The sequence below is a fragment of the Lithobates pipiens genome, unplaced genomic scaffold (assembly GCF_037356315.1).
Source record: "Lithobates pipiens isolate NorthernLeopardFrog02 unplaced genomic scaffold, aLitPip1_a1.2 Scaffold_13, whole genome shotgun sequence".
Classification (NCBI taxonomy): domain Eukaryota; kingdom Metazoa; phylum Chordata; class Amphibia; order Anura; family Ranidae; genus Lithobates; species Lithobates pipiens.
The window spans coordinates 502,164,905-502,178,983 of NW_027507718.1; positions in this window are offsets into that span (position 1 = coordinate 502,164,905).

Below are 14,079 nucleotides of genomic sequence, written 5' to 3' on the forward strand. Positions count from 1 at the left end.
CTATACAGAAGTCATTTTGCAAGTCGCCGCTGAAGTCGTGTGCAGGTCGCGTCTGTGAGTCACGCTGCAAGTCGCGTCGCCCCTGTGTGAACGGGCACTTATACAAGCTGTACACTCACTACTTTACATTGTAGCAACATGTCATTTTCTTCAGTGTTGTCACATGAAAATAATAAAATATTTACAAAAATGTGAGGAGTGTACTCACTTTTGGGAGAGATTGTATGTTTATTTTATCCCTAATTAAAAGTGTTTTAAAAGCAAATGATGGTTCCACTCTTTGTCAGATCCTAACATTATTTCATTAGGACGGGACTACGTTCAGGCTAGTCTAGGCTTTTGTCTAGGAATTTGATCTGAGCATGCGTGACACTTTGTCCGATCGGAATTCTCTACACATGATCGGACAAAGTCCGATAGGATCATGTTGTCAAAAAGTTTTATAGCCCAGCTCTAAACTTTGATATTCCAATGGAAACAGTCCGATGGAGTCCACACACAGTCAGATTATCCGACAACACGGTCCGATCGGACATTTTCAGTCGGAATGTCCGACCGTGTGTACAAGGGCTAACACTGTCCCCAATCTATCTCCAGTGGCTGTTCGTCCGTTCAGCGAAGTCCGAACATTTTGGTCCGTTCGCGCCAAATTCGTGTGGCGCTCACGGCCCACAATGCACTGCGATGGCGCAGTGCATTGCTGGCTCATGATTGGCCAAGAATGCACTGTGACCCCGCATGCTTGGCCAATCGCAGCGCCAGCAGCGAGGAGAGCCATGATTGGCCACAGGCAGGATACCTCTTGTCCACCTCTTGGAGCATACGCTGCGTGGAATAATGGACAGGGCACTTGAGGCAGAACAGAGGCAGGAAGAGGAGGACTTCCTTGCCTCTCAAGGCCCCCTTTATCCAGACAGTGTTCCTGCTGTGCCACCCATCACACAGGAAGAGGATGAGGAGGAGGAAGAGGAGGAGGATGATGATTGTGTCAGCATGGAGGTGGAGGCTGGCACTCAGCATCAGCATCAGCAGCAGCAGCAGCAGTCTTGTAGGGATGATTTACAGTCCCAAGAAACACGTGGACTTGTACGTGGCTGGGAGGAGGTAGCTGCGGATCATGTTGTCCTTAGTGACCCAGAGGACTCCGGACCGAATGCCTCAGCTAACCTACGCTGCATGGCCTCCCTGATCCTGCAAAGCCTGCGGAAGGATCCTCATATTCTTCAGATCAAGGAGAGGGACCATTACTGGCTGGGGCCACTCTCCTTGATCCACGGTACAAGGGTAAGGTTGCCGACCTTATCTTGCCATCGCAGAGGGAGCAGAGGATGAGACATCTCCGGGAGGCCTTGCAGAAAGGTCTGTGCAACGCGTTCCCAGAGACTGGGAGGTTACAAACTCCTGGTCCTGGACAACGTGTTGCTGAGGCATCGGTCAGAAGGAGCGGTGGAGAAGGTGGCCGTCTGACTATGCTTTCAGACAATTTTTTAGTCCGCAGCCCCAAGGTATGATCGGTTCCAGCACCCATCACCAGCGTCTGATTTACATGGTGCAGGAATACCTAGGGGCAAGGTCAGACTTGGACACCTTTCCCACCGAAAATCCTCTGGCTTACTGGGTCTTGAGAATGGATCACTGGCCAGAGCTTGCACAGTATGCAATTGAGCTACTGGCCTGTCCTGCATCCAGCGTTCTTTCGGAACGCACCTTCAGTGCTGCTGGTGGCTTTGTTACCGATCACAGGGTGCGCCTGTCCACCGAATCAGTTGATCGACTGACCTTCATCAAGATGAATCAGTCTTGGATCACCCACAGCTACCAAGCACCTGAAGCTGATGTAACAGAATAATTTTTTTTGAAATATCACATCCCTTCAAGACTGCCTATGCTGATGCTGAGTGACTGTCCTGTTATGTTGATTGTCTATCCTCTTCCTCCTCCGCTGATATGTTGGAAGAACATTTCTGGTTCTGGTTGATGACATCAGCCCAATTTTTCTGCCCCTGTTTAACAGGGGCGTTTAAGTACAATTTTTGATGCAATGCTTTGCAGCAGGGTTAATTCCTGCAATCAAACAAGAGTATATGGGAGAGGTTGCAGTGTGGTGGAACCAGCACCAGTGCCTAAGGCCCAATTTTTCTGCCCCTGTTTAACAGGGGCGTTTAAGTACAATTTTTGATGCAATGCTTTGCAGCAGGGCTAATTCCTGCAATAAAACTAGAGTATATGGAAGAGGTTGCAGTGTGGTGGCACCAGCAGCAGTGCCTAAGGCCAAATTTTTCTGCCCCTGTTTAACAGGGGCGTTTAATTACAATTTTTGATGCAATGCTTTGCAGCAGGGCTAATTCCTGCAATAAAACTAGAGTATATGGAAGAGGTTGCAGTGTGGTGGCACCAGCAGCAGTGCCTAAGGCCAAATTTTTCTGCCCCTGTTTAACAGGGACGTTTAATTACAATTTTTGATGCAATGCTTTGCAGCAGGGCTAATTCCTGCAATAAAACTAGAGTATATGGCAGAGGTTGCAGTGTGGTGGCACCAGCACCAGTGCCTAAGGCCCAATTTTTCTGCCCCTGTTTAACAGGGACGTTTAATTACAATTTTTGATGCAATGCTTTGCAGCAGGGCTAATTCCTGCATTAAAACTAGAGTATATGGAAGAGGTTGCAGTGTGGTGGCACCAGCAGCAGTGCCTAAGGCCAAATTTTTCTGCCCCTGTTTAACAGGGACATGTAATTACAATTCTTGATATAATATTTCACAGGAGGGCGCCTTCCTGTGCCCACCCAGAGTAACGGTGAGGACTTATAGTGTTGTGGCACCAGCACCACAACCACCAAAGGTCAATTTTTCTACCACTGTTCAACAATGGCATGTAATTACAATTCTTGATATAATCGTTCACAGCAGGGCGCTCCAGCGCCCACCAAGAGTCCCTTTGAGGGCTTACAATGTTGTGGCAAAACCAACACCTTGTTCCGCCATTTCTGCAGAGCATATAGGGCAGGCCCCTACGTTCAAACATCCAACTTACAAACATCTCCTACTTGCAAACGGAAGGAGACAACAGCAAGTGAGATGAAAAAAGATGGACGACAAAACAAATTATACAGGGGTGATAACCCTTCCCTATGTTTTCCAAAAAGCTTAAAAATAGTTTTTTGGACTGGAGCTACACTTTAAAAATGTACCAGTTGAAAATTACAAACAGATTCAACTTAACACAACAAACCTACACAGTCCCTGTCTTGTTTGCACCGCCTGTATACTGCTGTTCTGAGTATATAGGGCCTGGGGGCCACACGTATTTCCTTTTTTTAATATGGGTACAGGGTTCCCCTTAATATGCGTACAAGACCCAAATAGGCTGGTAATGGGCAGGGAGGGCTACCCATGCCATTTTTCTCAATGATTTTCAACCATATTGCAGGAACCAGATATAACATTAAAACCGCAAGCAGTTTTAAATGGTGTTATTTCCATTTAATGTCATTTTGTGCAGGGACTGTTCTAAACACGGGAAACACGTGGCACTTCACAGGCATACTACAGACACCCCCCAGGCACCATATTTAAAGGAATATTTCATTTTTTTTTCACTTTAATCGTCATTAAAATCAGTGCTCCCGCCAAAACGGCCATTTTTAAAAACATTTTAGGCATTGACCCATGTCCCCTGGGGCAGGAGCCAGGTCCCCAAACCCTTTTTAGGACAGTATCTTGCATATTAGCCGTTAAAATTAGCACTTTTCATTTCGAACGTTCCAGTCCCATAGACTTCAATGGGGTTCTAACGTTCGTACGAATTTGGGGTCCGTTCGAAAGTTCTGGTGCGAACCGAACCGAGGGGTGTTCGGCTCATCCCTAATCTCCAGATAAGATGGCGCCTTTGGAGGCACTCTGCACATGCTCAGTTTAGTGTGTTTTAGGCCGGGTTCACACCGCTGCGATGCGGGAACGCCGCGAATCCGCGGCGTTTTCCCGCATCGCATTACTCCCGACGGCAGTTCACACTGCCCTATGCGGACGGCTGGGAGTGTCAATGATATGTTAATGACACCCCCAGATCCGTCCGCATATCGCAGTGCGATCTGCCGACTCGCACAGGAATCGGATCGCATGGTGTGAACCCCCATGCGATCCGATTCTGTTGCGGACCAAAAAAAGGGTCCCGTGCGAGTTTGCTGCGGGAGCGATGCGAATTCAACCATACTACCTGTATGGCTGTACTCGCATCGCTACGGAGATCGGATGTGATTTGCGGTGCAAATCACATCCGGATCTCCCCCCGCAGCAGTGTGAACCCAGCCTTACTAGAGTTTTTTTTTTTTTCTTGGGAGAGTGCATGTGATCAGCACAGGGCCAATCAGCACTGTCCAGACAGAGGGTCAGGGGTCCTGCAGCCTCATAGGACAGTCAGAGGAGAATGAAAACCCCTCCTACAAGCTTTAACCAGACACTGATAGAAGTCACAAGATTGATATATACTGCAGATGACAAAAAGTATATATATATATGTACTAAAATATTTGCATTTCCATGTTTTGTGTACTGTGGGAGACCAGATATAGTGAATGCATGGTCCTGGGTTTAGTAACACTTTAATACATGCAAATGCTAATATTAATATATTATTAGCTGTTTCTGTTGTTGTGTCCATCCCTTTTACGAATTAATGATAATGTTTTAAATGAGTCTGTGGAAGCCAGAACTTTCTTGGAATTAATCAAAGGGTTGACGGTAATCATTGGGGCATGAATAAAAATGAAGGCATGCCGTTTAAGTCACTTTTCATATCCCTCCCTAATGTCATCCATTATCACTAAATAAAACCAGAAGGGTAATGAAAATGGCTTTTAAGAGAATTAATAATGCCTCCGAAAAGTCAAAAAAGTGACTGGTAATTGTATGCAGGAAGTTTTCCTCTAATTTGAAGGGGTGCGTACCTTAAACACGATGTTAAAAGTCAACAGTAATGCTACCTTACTAAAAAGCTTTGCAAGCAAAACAAGAGTGAGAAGGTCTTGACCCGTCAAAGTTCTACAGAAACAAAAAAAATGTGTAAATACTTTCCGAGCAAAGTCAGACAAGTCTGTACGCCACAGTCACCTCTGAGCAGTACAAAGATCGGTGTCTAAAACCCGGCGTATTTTTTACACCGCATGATCACGCATTCTTCTCCAATGCTATTGTACGCTACGAAACAGCAGCATATAAGACGCTAATGTAAAAATCAGGCTCAAAGTGATTGAGGGATATAATTACCAGATGAGCCCTTAGAGAATTTAGATCTTTGGACATCCTACCAAGTAAATAAAGTAAAGTTATACAAGAAATGATTTGAAACGAATCAGGTCCTACTTAACCACTTGCCTACTGGGCACTTAAACCCCCCTCCTGCCCAGACCAATTTTCAGCTTTTGCTGCTCTCACACTTTAAATGACAATTACTCAGTCATGTAACACTGTACACTGTAATTAATTTTTTCCTTTTTTTTCATACAAATAGAGCTTTCATTTGGTGGTATTTGATCACCTCTGGGTTTTTTATTGTTTGCGCTATAAATGAAAAAAAGACTGAACATGTAAAAAAAAAAAAATAATTTTCTTTGTTTCTGTGATAAAATTTTGCAAATTATTTTTTTTTTTCATGAATTTTGGCCACAATTTATACTGCTACATATCTTTGGTAAAAATAACCCTAATTAGTGGATATTATTTGGTCTTTGTGAAAGTTAGAGAGTCTACAAGTTGTGGTACAAATCATAAAAAAACGTATCACATCTGATGTACTGGTGGCCAATCTCATTTCTTGCAACCCGAACAAGCCAGGAAAGTACAAATACCCCCCAAATGACCACTTTTTAGAAAATGGAAATTCCTAGGTATTTAGTAAGATGCATAGTGAGGTTTTTGGTGTTGTAATTTTTTCCCACAATTCTTTGCAATATGAAGATTTTTTTATGTATTTATTTTTCCCCCCCACAAAATTGTCATTGTAATAGGTTATTTCTCTCACATGGAATGTGTATACCACAAAAAACGCCCCAAAATACATTCTGCTACTCCTCCTGAGTATTGCGATACCACATGTGTGGGACTTTTTCACAGCCTGGCCACTTAGAGAGGCCCAACATGCAGGGAGTGCCGTCACATGTTCTAGGAGCATAAATTACACATCTAATGTGTTGACTACCTATTACACTTTTGAAGGCCCTGGGAAAGATGGCGTCCAACATCACTTACACCTCTCGGTCTTAAAGGGCTACTTTTTTTTTTTGGTTAAAGTAAAAATGACATTTCATTTGCTTTTAAAGGAAAAAAAAGAGAGTCTTTTTGACCCCAGATCTCTCAATAAAGAGCACATGACATACCCTATTCTTATTACAAGGGATGTTTTCAGTGATCAAAAAAATAATAATTAAGGAACAGTGTAAAAAATAAAAATAAAATAATGAAATAACTTTTTTTTTTTTTAAGCGCCCTGTCCCTCCTTCCTCATGCGCAGAAGTATTGTTTTCTTGGTGACTATGGTCCCAGCTGCCTTGAGATCCATGAAAAGATTCTCCTGTGTAGTTCTGCTGATTCCTCACCATTCTCATGATCATTGAATCTCCACATAGTGAGATCTTGCATGGAGCCCCAGACCGAGATTGATAGTTATTCCGCGTTACTTCCATTTGCGAATAATCGCACCAACTGTTGTCATCCTCTCACCAAGCTGCTTGGTGATGATCGTGTAGCCCATTGCAGGCTGTGTAGGTCTATAATATTGCCCCTGACATCTTTGGGCAGCTCTTTGAACTTGGCCATGATGGAGAGATTGGAATCAAATTGATTGATTGCTTCTCTTGACAGGTGTCTTTTATACAGGTAACAAGCTGAGATTAGGAGCACTCCCTTTTAGAGAGTGCTCCTAATCTCAGCTCATTACCTGTATAGAAGATGCCTGGGAGCCAGAAATCTTGCTGATTGATAGGGGGTCAATTACTTATTTCACTCATTAAAATGCAAATCAATTTATAACATTTTTAAAATGCGTTTTCTGGATATATTTCTTGTTATTCTGTCTCTTACTGTTAAAATAAACCTACCAATAAAATTATAGACTGATCATTTCTTTGTCAGTGGACAAACGTACAAAAAATCATCAGGGAATCAAATCCTTTTTTTCCTCACTGTATGCTTTAATCTCACTTGTCTGCAAAGAAAAAAACAAACAAAAAAACAAAAAAAAAACAAAGGATACAATATACATTGGGCATATAGAGTTCAGTCTTTTTTTTTGCAATTCAGTAAAAAAAAAAACACGAAGGATACAATATACATAGTGCATATAGGGTTCATTCTTTTTTTTTTTTTTGCAATTCAGTAAAAAAAAAAAAAAAAAACAAGGAAGGATACAATATACATAGGGCATATAGAGTACATTCTTTTTTTTTTTTTTGCAATTCAGTAGTTTTATTATTTTTTTTATTTTAATTTAGATATACTTAAATTTCAATTGTCTGCAAAAAAAAAAGAACTCTGCAAAGGAAATTTGTAAGTTCTGTATATAATTGTATTCTATTTTGTATGCATTGCACACTGCCCTCACTGTGCACACAGCACTAATAATGTTTTCATTACATGTTTGCATTCTTTCGAGTCCTGATTAGAATTAGTCTGCCTATGTTACGCCCCTTGTTACCATAAACGTACAATTGTAATATTAATGTGATACCTACGTAATCCTGTGTAGAAAAACCTTCAATTGCGTCATAATAAAGCAGAACAGTTATTTGGGAAGATGCGGAGTGTATCTTTTGTGTCTGTTCCCTACTGCAGTAGTTATTATTAATTTGTAACCACTAATCAATATGAGGATAGGAGTTGCCTATCTATAAATTTCCAGGTCAAACTCCAATGAAGGATATAGGACATACACATTTGTTTTTTTGGGGGGTTTTTTGTGTGTTTTTCAATTGTTGCAATTCAGTTTTTTTTTTTTTTTTTTTTAAAGATATACAGTACTTTAATCTCAATTGTCTGCAAAGACAAAAAAAATAAAAATCCATGAAGGATATAATATACATAGGACATGTACATTTATTATTTCAATCTTTCTTTTTTTGCGACTCAGTAGTTTTATTTGTATTTGTTTTTTTCTGTTTGAATAGCTCTCACAACTAGACACCTACCACATAAAAGGATAGATCAAACCACAGCTTAATGGCAGAATTTAAGGCAGAAATCCCTTTCCTCTGTTATATTTTGATCAATGGGCATATTAACTGTAGGATAAATCTGACATCCTGGTGACAGAATATAATTCCCCTAACAAAACGGCTTAACAGCCCCTGACACTGGAAATCAGACTAAATGACATTATTCTTGGGAGCAGATGGGAATGCTAACTTATGAATCATGACTGTACTTCTGGATGTAGGTCAGTGACAACGTCTTAGTCCATTAACAGGACTGTACGCTTCCACTGCAGAGAAGTGGGATGAATGCTGAGACACAGAGAGTCTATCTCTGGGTTTTATATTGTCTACTATATCTAAAGCCAATACATCACCAAGATAAAACAAGAGAAAACTCATAACGACAAATTCCAGTTTTGTTGGGGGGGGGGGGGGGAGAACGGGACACTCAACTCGCATCATCCATATATAACAAGAATTAAAAGGGAAAGTACATTTTATTTTTGGAGAGCTTAAGCCCAAATAGACTTTCTTTTTAAATCCCCTATATAAAAAAATATTCAAAGTCTTAAGCCCCGTACACACAATCAGAGTTTCTGATGGGAAATGTTCGATGACAGCCAGTTGGCGGTAAATCCAACTGTGTGTATGCTCCATTGGACAATTATTGTTGGACTTTCCGCGGACAAATGTTGGATAGCAGGTTTTCAAATTTTTCGCGGACAAATGCGTGTTGTTGGATCTTCCGACCGTGTGTACACAAGTCCATTGGACAAAAGTCCAAAGTACAAACACACTTGCTCGGAAGCAAGGATGAGCCAAAAGCAGTCGGTCTTGTAAACTAGCGTTCGTAATGGAGAATTAACATTCGTGACGTGGCAAATTATGAAATCTCCAAATGCAGCGCACAATTCTCTTCTTCTTTAATGGGATAATAATGAATCTGCTTTGCTGGTGATAATGATGGAGTTATTGCAAACAAATTTTCAAAGGCTTTTTTTTTCTAGTGATATCAAGAATAATATTATTATGCTTTTTTTTTTTTTTTTTTTTGGGCAAGTTACCACAACACCATTATCTTGTAGTTTTTAAAATTAAAGAGATAACTATGTTGGAGTCCCTTGTCAATTTTACACTATATTTTTTTTAAATGTAACTACCTACTCCCAAACTGTCATTTGAAGTAAAACACATAGCCAATTATTATTCTGCACATTTTTTTTATTGTGCATTAAAAAAAGAAAACAAATAAAATTAGACATGCTGTCTGCCAATATACCAAATCAAATCATTATGCAACCAAAAAAATAATGTCAAAGCAATAACTCCAAGGCCAATAATAAATAAGAAGTTATCTCCTCCGATGGTTGACGAACGGCCGTTTAGAAACAAACTGAAAAATGCAAACTGAAAAGTGTGAACTAAAAAGCGTAAAATGAAAAGTACGAAATGCACAAAATGAAAAGCACGAATCAACACTCACCACTAACATGAAATTGTCAGAAGAAGTCCAAAGGGTGGCGCTAAAGAGCTGAAAAACAACTAAGTATGTCACTATGTTTGTAATTGTTGGCCAACAATTGTGTGGCTGTGTGTTTGCAAGACAAATTTTGGGCCAACACACTTTGGACAAAATCACACGGTTTTGTTGGCCAACAATCTGATTGTGTGTACAAGGGTTAACAGTTAATATTCTTTCTAAAGCTTGTCCCCTGATACAAACAAATGACCACTGCTCTGATCTCTAACTATCCTTCGCAGTAAGGAGCACATGGAAGGCCAACACATGCAAAACAAAATCAAAGAAATACCCAGCTCAACTTAGAGCCGGTTCACACAGCGGGCGATGCGAGGCGACACGACTCACCTCGCCTCGCTCTCGCAAGTCGCCCCCGTTCTGTACAATGGAACCGTTCTGAGAGGAGCGACTCGAGTCGCTCCGACTCAGAAAAAAGGTTCCTGTACTACTTTTGGGCGACCTCGGGGCGACTTGCATTGACTTCTATACAGAAGTCATTTGCAAGTCGCCGCTGAGGCCGCGGCAGGTCGCGGCGAGGCAAGTCGGAGTCGCCTCGCCTCGCCTGCTGTGTGAACCGGCCCTTACCAACCAGTCTTCAACCAACCAAAATATCCTGTCTAAAAGTAAACATTAAAAAACAGGGGTTAGCCAGTGAGTTGAGCTGGGTATTTCTTTGGTTTTGATTTGCATACGTCACCCTTCCATGTGCTCCTTGCTGCAAAGGCCAGTTATAGGTGGGGCACGGGCCATTTGTTTGTACTGATGGAATACTAGTAAGGGGATGCACTGGACACCTTTGCTGCCATTGTGCTATGTGCTGGGTGTCCATTGTGCCCCACGCCTTGGAAGGATCTGTAAACCCCCAAGGTTTTGCACCTTAATGCATTCTATGCATTAAGGTAAAAAAAAACCTCTGTGCTGCAACAGCCCCCATATCCCCTTTTACTTAACTGAACCCAAAGGTTCCAGCGATAGGGGCGAGCACAGAAGCTGCAGCCACTGCCTTGGGTCCTCATTGGATAGATTGATAGCCGCAGGGACACGGGATTCAGGGGCTGGGCCCAGTCCTACTGTCTGTGTCAATGGACGCAGCAGCAGAACTCGGGAGCACGCCCCCTCAGAAAGTGGTTCTCCATGGGGGCACTCGATGAAGACGAGGAGCCTTTTACTAATTCACCATCTTCCCACTTGCTTTAGCACATTCCAGTCTTCTAGAGCTTGCATTGCCTGATCTCTCCAACTCTCAAATCCCTCCTCCCCTTCAGGTCTTGGTATCCGACCTGAGAAGGTTGGTAACTTCCGATATCTCTCGTTGGTGGACATCTGGTGGCTATGTACTAGACTATCCACTAGGTGGCTCATGTCCAGGTAGAATGATGCCGGTGGCATCCCAGTCAAAGGGCTTTCTCCGCTGGCCTGACACATGGGGTTTAGGCTTTCCTCTGTCAAGTTTCCTGCCAGAGGACTCTCTGGTGGTGTACCCAGTGGTTTCTCTTCTTCCTCCACTGACTCTTGTACTGGAATCACCTGACCATCGAGACCCTCTGTTAGGCTCACCACTCCCTTTCTGAACTCTACTGGAGTGTACTCTTTTCATTCTAGGAGGACGTAAGTGAAATCCTCCTGCACATCTTGTCTCAGGTCCAAAAGGTAAGACCCTTGGTCTGGCACTGCTCTCTTTATGAACTGCCGCACCTCTTTCTTGAACCACTGATCTCCTGGCAACTTCAGAATGGTGATCTTCTCAAATTACGCCCATATTCTCAGCTTCATTGGGTAGCCGTTACTGAATTTATTCTGGTACTATAGGGGTATCCTCTAGAAGGGGGGTGTGATTGCGAAGTGACAGTTATCCCGGATGAGCCCCCACACGTGACACTAACCCCTGAAGGAGCTGCTGGAATTTGATTCGGGCCTGTACTCTACTAATGAACCCCCCCTGAATTGGCTCAGTCCGCTTGACACAGCTGTGGTGCAATACAGTACAGTACAATATAATATAATATAATATAATATTATATATCTGTATTTAACCTCAGGATCCACTGGCTCCACATGCTGGGAGAAAACAATACTCCACACACTTGAATACTTAACCAAATATATTTTACTGTGAATATTTTTCAAAAGGTGGTTACAGTAATTGTGCTCTCATCCCAACATAGAACGACAGCACAATGAATTTTAACATAAACAATTGCAAACAATAGATATATATACCTGGGAGCTCCCCCCACTTTTAAAGCTATATGTGAGATCTCACTTAAAGTACTTAGTCTTTGATCTTGTCTTCGCTAGCTAAAGCAACTCCTTGTGATTTGTAATCCACAGATTAAAGTAAGTTAAGTTGAGGTAAAGGTGCTCCTGGTGTGATTTCAGTAACTATGTTACAAGGCTCAGAACGTCAGAATAGATAGGCCTCAAGTCTGCTCAGTGTCAGTTGCTCTGCTCCTCCTCCATGGAACTATAAATCCCAGTGAGGCCTGTGTATGAGTCTGAGTGTGAAAGTTAACAAACTGTGGGCTGCAATCCGCTTAACAACTGGATCGGAATGCTGTGTAGTAGCTCTGGTCCGGTGACTGCAGCTTGCTTCTCCGTCAACTGGCTCCATCACTCCGTTCCGCTATGCTGAGTGAACCCGGTCCTCCGATGCTCAAAACGAGTGTCTCTGGATTTCTCCAATCTGGTCACTGTGTCTCCGATACCGTCAGATCACTCACACAAACTGTAGGAGTTGCGCTCTGTGATGGCTGTAGGCCCCTTCTCATGGGAGGCCTCCTCACAGATCCTCATAGGCAGGCCACGCGATCCCAAGAGACCTAAAATGGCACTCAGGTTCCCTTTATGTCCTACTCAGCATGCACTGCGAGAAAAAGTGTTCATAGGTAGGTCATCAAGCCTCCTGGGTAAAAGGGTCAACCTTCTAATCAAAACAAATGTCACTTCCTGTCTATGTATTTTGTGCTGTCTTCAAAACAATAAACATTCACGTTCAGTACCTGTATTTGGCTGCTAGATGGTGCCAAATACTAAGCCAAAGAAATGTCCATAGACTTGACGTGATTGTAGCATGAAAACACACATTAATAGGCAAAATATGTCAGCGCTACACGTACACACGATAACACCAAAGTCCGACTGTCAAGAATGCAGTGACGTACGACCGGACTAGAAAAAGGAAGTTCAATAGCCAGTAGTCAATAGCTTCCGTCTCCTACTTGCTTCAGAGCATGCGTTGTTTTTGGTCTGTTGGAACAGCATACAGACGAGCTTTTTTCCCGATAGGAATTGGTTCCGTCGGAAATATTTAGAACATGTTCTATTTCTAGGTCAGCCAGAATTTTCAAGCAAAAAAGTCTGATGGGGCATACACACGATCGGAATATACGATGAAAAGCTCCCGTCTGACTTTTTCTGTCGGACATTACACTCGTGTGTACGCGGCATAAGTGTAGCAATATGGTTACATTTAATGGAGGTACAACATTTAGCAACTCACGGGTGATGGTTTAAAGAGGCATGTAACGACACCCAGAGTATGAAAGGGGTTAAAGCAGTTTAGGACATTTCCTTCCTGAACACCAAGGCAGCTACCAAACACTTCCATCAACTGAGCATGGAACCCATACGAATAATTCTCCCCCAAATACGAGACAAGGCTCTGTATTGAGGTTCAAATATAAATGAATCTTTATTGAAACAAATGCAGGCTCTTTTTATACATTTGAGAATACTGCAGGCCCCACAGGAACAATGACATAGATGAACCCACAACATCACACAATGGTTACATAATGAGCCCCCAATACACTTTATTCTGAGTGTTAATATCTCCTCTAGTCGACAATAGATGAGTTCATTGGCACACTTAATAATAGGTGAAGGAAAAACTGCCTCAGACAAGATTAACACGATTTACTTATCCAGACAAAAGCAACATCATTACGCAATAGACGGTCTGTCTATTACATTGAACTTCCTGGAATTCTCATATTAGGAGTTATACTTTCTGACCATAGACCTCACAGTGTCCAGGGGATAAAATCTTCATATTTCTTGAGAGATATTGTTAATGAATATTACTTTCCCATTTGAAGTAATCCAATCATATTCTCAGGGTTCATTCTCTTCTTGGTCACTCTGCACCCAAAAGGAACCCCCATCACAGTGAACTTACCCTTTAAGGATGCCGCGACCAGCTTCCCGGCCCACTCCTTAACAACCAGCTATTCACTGTACCCTAATTGGGCAAACTTTGCCCAATCAGGGCTTACGATGCACTGTGCAGTGCGCAGTGCATTGTGGGCACTCAAAGGGCAAACACCCTGCCGAGTGCCCCACAAATTCATATTTTGAGTCAATTTTGAGTCAAGTCT